Below are 13,055 nucleotides of genomic sequence, written 5' to 3'. Positions count from 1 at the left end.
TGGTGCCTGTTAAGCATTTTTCAAGGTGAGAGTGTTGAGAAAAACTAAGAATTCAGATTTAAAGGTGTAGGAGCACAGCAGATTCCTTTAAAAAAATTATGAATTATCACAGAATTCCATAATGGCTCGGATTGGAAGGGATCTAAAGCTCATCCCATTCTACTCCCTGCCATGGGCAAGGACACCTTCCACTATCCCAGGCTGCTCCAAGCCCCAATGTCCAACCTGGCCTTGGACACTTCCAGGGATCCAGGGGCAGCCACAGCTTCTCTGGGTACCCTGTGCCAGGGCCTTCCCATCCTCACAGAGAAGGATTTCTTCCTAAGATCTCATCTAAACCTTGTCTGTAATGTTTGTGCCTCTCTTATATTTCTTTTCTATTAATTCCTATCCCCATTTTACCTTCAGAATGCACCTGATGATTGTGATGCCACCTACCTGCCACCCATGAGTGGTTTAGTGACTCCAAAACTTTTTTCTGGTTTTAAGTCTGATATTAACTAAATGTATCTTATGTAGAAGTATTTGTATGCTTTAAATTGTTTCATGAATGAAATAAAATAATAGCAATTTGTTCAAATTAAGTTATCATGAGGATGCCTTTGGCATTGCTGTGATCTGGTTGCTCACTAGTGTTTTAGTTAAGCAAATGTTTTCCCTATCCTGGATTTCATCCAAAGAGGGCTGCAATAGATGACCAAAAAATTCTCTTTACTGTTACTCTTACAATTGCCATTGTGCTTGAAATGAAGCACTTCAGTACTCAAGACACACACACACATTCCAAATAAAACCCCCAGAACAAAGCTAGAAAAGCATTTAATTCTCATCTATAAATAGCCCAGTGAGCTCTGAAAAGCAGTAGAATACGTTTGTTTTTACACAGGAAGAAGGAGCTCGTTACACTGTTGGTCCCCACCCCTCTTTCTAGACCCGTGTGGAAATACATGTGTTAAATAACCCACCTCTTCAGCAATATACTCTATTTATATTTTATATAAAATAATAATCTGGGCTGTGGTACTTTGAATGGTTCACAGAAGCACAAGAAGTCATTAACCTAATCCGCAACATAACATGATGTAAATCATATAAGATGTCATGCATTTTTAGAGGAAGTATTATTTTGAGTGAATACAGACACAGCTATTTGGCATGATTTCTTGAAGGGGATGGGAGTGTTGTGACCCAGAAAATGTGCTGCATTTATTGCTTTGACTCAGGATGTCATGAAGCTTCACATAAAAATGGAAGTTTCAAAACAACAACTTTAGAAAAAAAAAAAAAAAAAAGAAAGTTAAATACCAGGAATGTCTTTGTCTAGCTCTAGATTTGGGCTGTGCTGAAGTGAGCATTCCAGTCTCTTGTATTCATTTCTTTACCAAGAGTCACTTCAAAGAAAACTTACAGAAACCAGAAAATTCTTCTTTTTAGATGACAAAAACTAAATTAATGGTACTACTTCTAGTGCTTTAAAATGTGTATTTTTTTTTCTTAAGAATGGGAAAAGGAAAATCTGAGAAATTACTTAAAGGACACTGTGTGTGACTCATTTTTTGTCATCACAGCTGTCTACACAAGGTCTTAAAAGTCTACCTACTCTTGTATGTGCTTGGGTAATAAAGATACAGCCCATACACAGCCAGATCCAGAGCTTGCTGAAATCATAGGGAGGCTTTGTAAATATTCCAGTACTCTTGGATGCAAGCTCTGCACTTAGTCCTGCAAATCAGGATGTAGTAGGACCTTTCATATGAGTAAATCACATCATATTTTTCATAGAAAGTGAAGTATGTGCAAAGGGAAGATGCTGCATGCTTGGAGTATTAGTTCAAAGAAATGGAGCAATCATCAAGTTCCTGGCTGTGTCCCATATGGAAGCAGGATACTTGCGACCTCAAAATGGTAAATTCCACTCATTAAATTTCCTTTAGAAAGAGTTACAAATCGCTGCTTTTGCACTCATCTGGGAGCTCCACAGAAGCAGCTTTGGAAGATCTTTATCTTCACTGGAAAAAGTTCTGGTAGACTTCCGTGAGTTTTATCACAGAATCCCAGAATGGTTTGGGTTGAAAGAGACCTTGAAGCTCATCTCATTCCACCCCCTGCCATGGGCAGGGACACCTTCCACTATCCCAGGTTCCTTCAAGCCCCATCCAACCCAGCCTTGGACACTTCCAGGGATTCAGGGGCAGCCACAGCTTCTCTGGGCACCCTGTGCCAGGGCCTCCGTATTCTCATATGGCTGTACTTGCCCCCTCCCCTTATTCCATGGCAGGAAATCAGTATTTTATGGTGATAGCATGAAGAAAACAGGCTCCTTGCTCCACAGTGATGGAAACCACATTCCCCAAAGCTCTCCTGAAGCCCATAGTAGGAGCTGCACTGGAAATACCTGAACTTGTAAATGCCATGTAGCTCTGTACAGCAGCAACAACTGACCTGAGTTTCTTCCACTCTCCCTAAGGACTTTCTGGTTTTTTGCTTGGAGGTAGTTCTTACATTCCTGATGTTGCTGGCCTTGTGACAGCAAGAGAAAAGTTGCTGCCCCGTTATTTTCACCCAGACTCAGGCAGGAGCAGCAGAGCTGTAGTTCCTGCATCAGTTTGCAGCCCACTTCTGCAGGCTTAAGTGGTTGATGTAGTTAGGGCTCTTACCCTAATACGCCAGCACTCAGCTAAATGGAACCTATGATCTCCTTTGAGGTTCATCCATCATTATTCAGAACCTCTGCTTTGTGCCGTCATGCGGGCAAATGCTTTCATGTATTTATTCATCTCATTGTAAGAATTTCTGCAAGCATATGCAGACCACTAAGGCCAGCAGTGATTAAAGCCATGCAGTCTTGAGCAGATGTAGACACTTTAGTTCACCCTATTCATTCTGCTGAAAGAGTATAAATCAAAATATTTTCGGCACCAGGAAGAGAGCTCATCTGTTGCTAAAGATCACTGCGCTCCCCAAATATCTTTCTTAATCGTTGTCTTTTTATAATACTTGCCTGTTTCATGATTCCTTTTGTACAGAACAGAGCAGTGAAATGGATGCTGAACTCTTCTCACATTCCCTGTGTTTGGGTGACTACAGCAAAATCCTGCTTTTAAGGTGGTAATGGGAAGGAGCTGTGAATCCTGGAAAAGGGGAGAAATCATATTGGTTTGATAATTTGTTACCTTCCTGAAACAGCAGAGCTGTGGAGAGAGAGTGGGAGAGGAAGCAGCATCCATGGAGAGAGAGGATTCAGCCAGAATAATTTTAATTTTAATAGGTGATAAAATCCAGGCTGAAACTGGCCTGTGACACACAGAGCCGCTATTTGCAGCAGCACACTTTTAACCACAGCTATAAAACATGTTTTTCGTCTAAGGAGCATTTCTCTACTTGGTTAATTTTTGTGAGCCTTTCATTTATACAGTAGGTCATCCTCCCAGACAAGCTTTCTGCTGGCCTTGGAGCTCCAAAGGAGCATTTGATTCTCTGCTTGGACCCTGTCCTCTACCTCTGTTCCTTGCCAGCCCAATTAGCCTTGCGCTGCATGGCTGTCAGTAGCCTAACTACCTTGGAGCCATCAGATTAAAGTTTCCCTTTCCCAACTACTCTATTCATCAGGAATCCAGCACAGCCAAGGTTTGTGTAACCTGCTATGCTGAACCCTCCCACTCAATTGATTTCTGATCCCTAATGAACCATAGGCTGATGGACAATTACTCATCTTGCTGAGACATGTGGGGACTGTTAAAGGCAGCGTACTCGGGAGCCTGTGAAACTCTGTGCTTTCTTATTTAACATTAGCTGTAATTTCTGACACAGGAAGGATTATAGCAGGATCTGTTAAACATCAACCAGACCATCTCAGTAATGGCTAAAATTGTTTTTTAAAAACTCTCAGTCCCTTTATTATTTACTTGCAGATAAACATGTAACAATGAATTTTAACAATCTGGTACATTTAGAAGAAAGTTACAAGCTCCTGAAATACCCTACGGTGGAATATGACATTAATAGCTCAAAGCAGCTCAGCACTGCTAATGTGGACTGTTCTGTGTTGGGCTATAACTCAGATGGATACAATTAAAATAAGAGTATGATTATTGCTGTTACTGTACTGTGTTATGACTGCTCTGAAGTGCTTCAGCAACCTCAGTCAGTGCTTTTAAGCAGAGCTTTGCCACACCGAGTGTGTTAAATCTTAGCCCTGATGTGTTGATGAGGATAACGATTGGGATATTAGAAAAATCATCTATTCCTAGACTTGAGCACGTTAATAATTAGACAGCTAAATTTGTTATCCCCGGGGTCATAAAACCCCTCTGGGAAATAAATTATTAAAATCTCTCGGTTTGTAAAGGGTAAGGTATGTGATCCATGCTGCTTTTGAAGGAAATGGCTTCAAAAATGTCTGACTTTTGGCTCACTTGGCCTGTTCATCCTTTACAGCCAGTGATGTCATTAGAAAATGCACCACTCACACCACTGATTTCACTTGCAGTTGAAGGAATTGGCCTGTAAAAAACTGACAGACTGGATGAACAAATATATAACTACAGAAGTAGCTGTGTTGTAAACGGATTAAAATAACAACAAAAAGAGTGAGGTAGTTTAGCAGCACACTCTTAAGTCCACCATGTAAATAGAAATACTTTCCCTCTTTATCTTTTGAGAAGGAGATCATATGATCTGACATACAAATAATTTCAGATAGTGTTACTTTTTGTGTAAATAGTAGGGACAAATGGGAGAGTGATTTTTCTTTCATTTTCTGGTTTCTGTCCCTTTTTATCTTCCAACTGTCTATCTGTAGAGTTTGAAATGGTTTGCCTCTCAACCTCACTGTTCTCCTTGAAATCCCTTATGCTCTTTTTCTCATTTTCCTTTAAGAGCATTCCTGCAGACCTGAAGGAGTCCAATCCTTAAACCTGGGTGCTCTGTTCATATACAGAGTGCATGGTCTTCAAGACTCTGAGTGTGTCTTCATTTGTGCTCTTAGAAAGCCATTATGGCTATTGCTATTTTTAATTATTTATAGGTGTCCCTACAGATGGATACTGTAACATGTAAATAGATAAGTTGATGACCCTTCCCCAGCAACTCTGGTTTTCAACTAAAATATGAGATAATGAGAAAACAGCAGCTCATGGAAGCAGAAAGGAACAGAAGGAGGGAGCAACACAACCAGTAATTCTTTGGGTTAATATTGAACATGTCTTGGAGATACTAAACCACAGAATGGTCAGGGTGGGAAGGAACCTTAAAATCCATCTTATTCCACCCCCTGCCCTGGGCAGGGACACCTTCCACTATCCCAGGCTGCTCCAAGCCCCAGTGTCCAACCTGGCCTTGGACACTTCCAGGGATCCAGGGGCAGCCACAGCTTCTCTGGAAACCTGTGCCAGGACCTCAGTATCCTCAGAGGGAAGATGCTTTCCCTATCCTTAATCTAACCCTGCCCTCTGTCAGTTTAAAGCCATTGTCCCTTGTCCTTTCACTGCATGAAAACACTTGGAATGTGTCACGAGTTTGTAAATATGTATGAAAAAACTTCTTGAGTTGTCATTTCAACCACCTGTTCTTAGCCATTTTCTTGGTTTCTAAAAATCATCTTAACACTAAGAGAGCTAAACTTACTCTCTGTTGTTCCAGCCTTTTACTCTCTAGTACATAGCCTTGTGTTTATTTTAAATTTAATTTCTCCATGGCAAACTCTCGTTATTCCATCCTTTAGGGGGATGATCCCTATCTTCGGTGCTGCATCGTCAGCCTGGCTGCAACCTAGATTCCGGCATCCTTCTTTTGAAGGAAAAAGGCAAAGATCTTTGTCTTCTAGTCCATGTCTGAAGAGTAGCACTTACTCTTCCAAGTGAATTGATACTTCTACAGGTGGCAGAGTTGCTTTTCCTGAAGGAAAATACTTCAAATCTTGACTTTATCTCATAGTCAAAAGAAACACTCCCTTTATCCCTCACCACCCCTTCACCATTTCTCATCCCCCTGTCAGATGTGGATACAAAAATGCTGCCAGCAAGGATTTTCTTGCTATTTTCTAAGTCAGTGAGAGACTTTTCTCTCTCACAGAAGAGGTAGCAGAGTTCTGTACAGAATGAAACACCTGCAGCCTTGAGAAGTCTTCTTTATAGTACAGTAGAAAAATATTTTGACAATGGATGTTTTAGGATTTTAGCCAATCACTCCCAAGGGGTGGCTGATCCTTTGTCCAATTAGACTATGAAGAAAAAAGTCTATAAAAGAGTTTGCAAAATAAATAAATAAATCAATCTTGCTGCACAATTCCTGCCTGCTGGATCTTCTCTCCTCCTCCCTACGGCTGCAGGACACGGTGATGTACCCTAGGGCAGTTTTTAATGGTCAGACCACGCACATGAGTGGGCTGGCACAGCTCCAGATGTGGCCACATCTGGGCACGGAAACAGTTTTGCTTAGGCTAAAACCAAAATTGTATAAGGAATGGGCAAACTGGATTGCCCAAAAAAGGTATGAGAAAACCATGTCCAAAATGCAAATGACATTTTTATTCATGAGGAAATTTTCTTTACCATTTATAAAGGATTTTGAAGGGAGGTGTGTGTTTGGTTGCTTATTCCATACTGATCCTGCTATTTTTTTTAAAAAAAATTAATCTTCTGCCCCTTGTCTGGGCTCTGAAATTGAAGTGTTTCAATGGCAGGGCAGAAAGCAAGAGGAATGTTGCTTTCAGAAAATAGAAATTTCTGCTCGATGTTGTTGAGCTCAGACTTCAGAATTTTAAAAATATCATTTAAAAATAGACTGCTGTTTGTATCAGCTTTTTTGATTTGTCACTGATTTGCCCCTTTTAAACACTCTATTTTATTTTATTGGGACTGGAGGGTAAATGGCAATTGCAGTTTTGGTAGTCACTGGTGTACTCCCTGATATTCCCAGAAAATGATGCTGTATCATGAGGAATAACTGGCAGGTGTCCTGGATGACGTGGTGTCTGCCCTTTGTGTATGACAACTTCCATCCCGGAATCTTTGCCTGCATGGGGTATAAATATGTGGTCAGCCCTAACCCTCAGACTGGGATCAAGCTGTGCTACTTGAACTCATCACTTCTTTTTGGTTGGAATCCCTCTGATTCAGACAATCCTGGAAACTGAAGGGGTTTAGCAGCTATGGTGTCACAGGTGGAAAGGGCTTATTTTTGATTTTAGCGGGTTTTTTTTTTTATGTTGTTGTTCTAGCCAGAGGTGTAGGGAAGCGATAGCAGGAAGCCTGCTTGTTTCCACCTGGCTGGAAGGAGTTCTGAGGAAAGCCCAGGATACTCATGGTAATCAGCACCAGATTCCAAGCAAATATTTCAGTGTCTAAAATCACTCTTGTAAAGGCAAAGCTGCTCTGTGTCCTCAAGCCCCCCTTGCTTGCCATCAAAAACCTGGTTATAAAGCCCAGAGCAGCCCAGCGGTGACACAAATTCACGGGTGGTGTCAGAGAGAAAACATCTTTCCAGGTTGTGAACATTTCTCAGAGCAGCGTGGTTGGTTCTGATGCTCTCAAGCCCCCTGAGTTTCCCCGATGAGCTCTCCAGCCTCGCTTTTTCCCTGAGATCTCAGCCTGTAGGCTGGGGGTGTTTGTTGTCTCCTGCGCCCCGGTGCTGGGACAGCCTGTCCCTGACGGTGCCCGGCCGGCTCTCAGCACCCGGCCCCGGTGGGTGGGAATGGGGACGGCCTCTGCCACTTGGATCTTGGGCTTAAGAGCAGAGACTGAGGCGTCACCAACTGCTGGGACACCTTTGGATTCTGCCAGGATGTGCTGGGGCCAATGGCACAGCCTGGAATAGCGCGTGGAAATCTGGCCCTGGCCCTCGGGAATGTTTTGTCGCCGGCAGCAAGACTTTGGCTCTCCCTTGCCCATCGCTTGGCACCAGGCTGGGGGTGGGAAGTGTGGGAATGGAATTTGGCATTGGAGCTGCCTGGCTGTGCTTTTGGGGTGTCCCTGTCGGTGGGGAACACAAGGATTTCTGCCCATGGGGGAAACTGGCTTGGCGGGGGGTTGTGTGTTTGGGGGTAAAGTGTAAAGGCTTCTCTTCTCTTCAGCTGCACAGTGTGGCCTCCTATGCAGCCTCCAATTTAAAAAGGGAATTTCTTTCAGTGAAATCAGGCTTATAGATTAGCTCAAAATACAAAATATGGACAAGCAGACATGATTTCTAAAAGCCATGTAATCAGAATATTTCATTTGTTTTTATTTCTTCTCTTTTCAAAGATTATGTATTTTCATTCTCAGTTCAGGTTGTGCTGCATGTGCTGAAAATAAAATCTATGCCTAATACCCAAACTTGCAAACCAAAGGTAGTAATTTCAGAATTATTCAAAAGAGAATAACTTTTTTTATACAACAGTTATACTGAGAAGTGAGGGAAACTAATGTTTGCTAACCATCATTAAAAATTACTGTAATTACAAAAGCATTTTGGAGCTGTTTTATAGGATATGCTACTTTTTTTTCTCCCATAAAAACTAGGAATGAAAATTTCTTTGAAAACTGACTTTCAGACCATCCTGGTGGGAGTTCACTATCCATGGTAAGCAATGGGTGGAGAACTGAGTCAAAGGTCCCAGTCAGGGAGAACTGGATTGAATCTGAAATTCAGATGACTGAAATGTGACTTTTGGCGGCACTGGGTGGGAAGGTTCCGGGATCACTAAAAGGCCAACAATGGTGCTTTTCTCCTGTCCAGGGTGCAGTGAGAGTTTTAGTGATACCTGCACGTACCTGGTGGAGATGGAAGCCCTGGAATACCTGAAGGAAAAAGGATGCCTTTTCCTGGTTATTTACTAATTCAGTAGTGAAGAGTTCCACTGCGCATTTCTAGATCAGCATAATTTTCCTCCTTCTCCCATCTGACACAGTCTCAACACTCACTCTCTCTCAGCTGTGTCTCCTTTCCTCTCTCATTCCTCCACCATCTGCTCCACATGCTTTCCCATAAATTCCTGACTTGGACTCGGTTTCCCGGCTCTGAGCTTATCTGTCTCAGGGTTACACGCTGGAACCATCAGCACGGCATCCCAGAACTTTCTGTGTAAAATGAATAGCAATGGCAAAACCTCCAGAGGGGTTTGTGAGGTCTCTGGAGGGGTCAGAACTTAATTTCTTGTTTATTTTGAGGGGTTTTTGTGGTATGGGAGGACAAGAGAGGTGTCAGGAGTTTAACAGAAGTTTACATGATTAATGTTCTCATGTTTTCAATGTTATTCCCAGAGTGGATTCAGATGGAGGAAATTAAAAATAACAATAAAAATATTACTGAGTTCTCATTCCTATTACAGATAAAAATTCTGGTTTTTTTTTTTTTTTTTTTTTTTTTTTTTTCCCCAGCCACTGCTTTCTCTTTCTTTTTAGGAAAAGTCCTGTTTCCTACAAAGAAATTGCAACTACCTCATGCCCCAAAAAACCCCAAACAAAACCCAAAACAAAAAAGGAAAGGTATTTTACTTAGAATACTTTGTTTTCTGGACTTGGCTCTCTCTGTTTTGAAAGATAGAGCTGTCAAAGCAGAGGAGAAATAAGGAAATACATTTGTAGCAAATATAAAGGTTAATTATTTCTGTTATTTAGTTGGCAAAGAGGACCCACGTGGTGGTACTGTTAGGAATGGAGATAGTTTTTAGTATATTGTGCATCCTTGCTTTGGAAGATTTTGAAATCCAGGGAAGCACAATTCCCAACCTCTCCTGAAATCCAGGGAAGTACATTTCCCAGCCTCTTCAAGCTCTGCTTTCAGTGGTGGTTGCTCTAGGAATTGATGGTGTTTGTCATGTGGCAAAACTACCTCTGACTCTTTGAGTGTTGGAAGTGGTTGGATTCTTCTTGGATCAGAGCGCATTATGGGGAAAACCACCATTATCTACAAGTGGCTGTTTGCTCCCAGTACTGCTGGAAATTAAACAAAAATGGCTGATTTTGGTCAAAGCCAGTCACAGAGTCTTAGAATCATTTGGGTTGGGAGGAGCTTTCAAGACTCATCCCAACACCTCCCGTGAGACCAGGTTGCTCCAAGCCCCATCTGACCTGGTCACAATATTGAACCTAGTTTATTGTATTTTGGGATTTCTCTTTAGAAATGATACATTGATTTTTTTTGTCTTTGCAGAAGTGTTAAAGCAGTGAAGGCAGAATTAAGTATAATTAAGGCAGAAATGAATTGCACAACTCTGTACAGCCTTGACATCCCCAGTGTCCCTTGCTGCAATGGGCTACTCCAGGCATTCTGGTTCTTGTGTTGGAGCCATCCCAGTTGGAGCCAATCCTCATTGCCCAGGGATCTGGCTGAGCTCCTGCTGCAGCTCTGCCATCACATGGTCATCCTGCTGAATTTTAATCCTGTACTCATCTGAAAGTGCCAGGAAGCTGTAGGTTTCTAAATGGGAGTTCCTTGACCTGCTCTTGTGTATGGGTTTGTTGTGGGGCAGTGGGAATCCCAAGATGGGTCAGTCTGGAAGGGACCACAGAGGGCTCATCTGGTGCCACCTCCCTCCTCCAGCAGAATCATCCCAGAGCAATGGCACAGGATTGTGTCCAGATATCTCCAGTGAGGGAGACTCCACACCCTCTCTGGCTTCTGCTCAGGGCAGAAGTTCTGGAACCAGTTTCTGGTTCAGAAACTTCCTGGGCTCTGCTCAGAGCCCTCCCTGCAGCCAGGGACAGACAGGGATGAGGTCCCCTCTCAGCTGGGGCTCCTCTCCAGGCTGAACAGCCCCACCTTGCTCAGCCTTTTCTCCTGCACTCAGAGACAGTGCTGGAGTTTAATGCTCTTGCTGAGGGAAACCAAACTAATAAACAAGAGTTGTATCAACAGTACTTAACTTTTAAAATAATAATAGACTTGTTGATTTCTGAGATGGAAAAATCATTACGTGTGTGTACCTAAGAATAAGTCAACTGAAGAAATAATCAAACTCTCCCCAAATAATCTTTGTATCAAAAGCTTCACTCTGTCCTTATTTCAACTCCACAAACAATAGATGTGCACCACAGCATGTCCAGAAGGTCATGAAACAGGCATGTTTTGCCCAGATAAAATGAGCTATCAGATACTGGAAAAAAATTATTCTGGAATTGATCTTTTGTGGCTTCTGTGAGCAAGAAACAAGGTTATATTAATTTTAGAACCATCTGAGCTTTGGGCACTGACTTTCATTGGCTAAGATGTTAATATTTTATGTGAGCCTAAAGCATGCCCAATTAAAGTGAGATCAGAAACGTCCACAAGTATATTCAAAGAAAAGCATTAGACTTTTAGACAGTGCCATAAATCCGCGCGCCAAAAAGCTACAGAGGGAGAATGTTAAGGGTCTGGCAAATAAAGAAATAAATAAACGCTTGGAATGTCATTCCTGCAGCTCAGCAAGTCCCGTGGTGTGAAAGCAAGCCTCACCAGAAATCCTTTAACATAATTGCCACACGTGAATGCAGTGGGGCAAGAGCTGCTTTAGGGGGTGGGTGGCACTGGCCGTGCTCAGCCACGGTGCCACAGGACAGGGTACAGCCCTGAAATGGGCCTCGAAATGTGAGTGTCAGACAGTGAGGCTGTTCCTCAGCAGGGAATCAGAGAGTCAGGGAATATCTTGAGCTGGACAGGACCCGCAGGGATTATCCAACTCCAGCTCCTGGCCCTGCACAGACACCCCAACAATCCCACCCTGTGCCTGAGAGCGTTGTCCAAACACACCTGGAGCTCTGGACTTCTCAGAACCTGCTCTGTCCCTGCCTCAGAGCTGGAGATAATCTGTGACTATGGAAATTAGGAGATGCTGACGATCTATCGGCTCTCCAAAACTAATATTCCTGCTATTTCTAGTCCCCCCATATTCCTGCAAGCTCCTCTTTGATTTCTCGAGGTATACAAGAGTTAACCTGGGTGTGCTGCAAACTCACCAGCTGTGTTAATCTCTAAAGGGTTTTTGTGGGCCCCTGCACCACTGCTGAGCCTTTAAAGCAGCACTTTGAAAGGCTCTGGAAAAGTTTGAGTTGGGTGGAAAAGGCTGTTAAAACTATGGCCAGTTCTTGTAATTCCTGTTAATAAATTCCCTTACTATCCCTGCTGCCCAACATCTTTCACCCAGTCTTTCACCTCCAGCCCTACCTGGAGGTCTCCCCTGGATCCATTTACCTGTGATGCCACTCTGTACTTGGGTTTCATCACCTGATTTTGGGTCCCAGACACCAACTTTCCCCTAAAACCTGTACCACCAATTTTCTTTGCTTTGCTGCTGAGCTCATTTAGGCCTGGCACTGCCCTGCTTGTGCAGACCTGCCCTGGAAAACAGGGAAGCAAGACACAGATTTTACAAGTATTAAATATATTTTATCTAAAACGTCTGCAGTTGTCTGTGGGTGCCTGTGCATCTATGGCTCCATTCAAAAAAATTAGAAACAGTGTCTGGACTTTCTACAAAAAGGATCTTTTTATCTGTTCAACTAAAAAATATATATTGTTTATGGTCCCTTGTGCAGTTTTGTGAGCAATGCAGATATTTAACAGGTTCCTGTCTGCATTCTGGTTGGTGGAATTTAATAATTCTGTGATAAAGCAGGCTCTGGGCCCGGGGGCTGATCTGGGTTTCAGGTGCCTGTTCTCCCATGCCAAGGCAGCACTGCTCCTTCATCCCCCTGAGCCTTGCTCCAGACACCACTGCTGCTCTTCACACTGCTCCACTGCAGACCAAACTCCAAAATAATCAAATTCTTATGGAAAATTTGGGGTCTTGAGCGTGGAGTAAATCCACAGGGGTCTCAGTATTCAGTTCTGTGTGACTTAAGTGCATAAAAAATTGTCATTTGGAGGTTTACTTTGTTACTAGGTGGGTCTTGTTTGGTTTTTTTTCTGTAATGTTTTGGGTTTTTTTTGTTGTTGCATTGTTTTTCTTTTGTGAGCATCCACTCTTGGGATGAAAAACCCTGGCTACCAAGTGTCCACACAGAGCAAACTCCTGTGGATTAATCAGGGACAGTTGAACCACTTTAGATAAAACAAGAACCAGAACTGGCTGGTTTTTTTCTTTTTTTCTTTATTTC

The sequence above is a fragment of the Coloeus monedula genome, assembly GCF_965178545.1.
Source record: "Coloeus monedula genome assembly, chromosome: 7".
NCBI classification, from domain to species: Eukaryota; Metazoa; Chordata; class Aves; order Passeriformes; family Corvidae; genus Coloeus; species Coloeus monedula.
Note: the sequence above shows the minus strand (reverse complement) of the source record.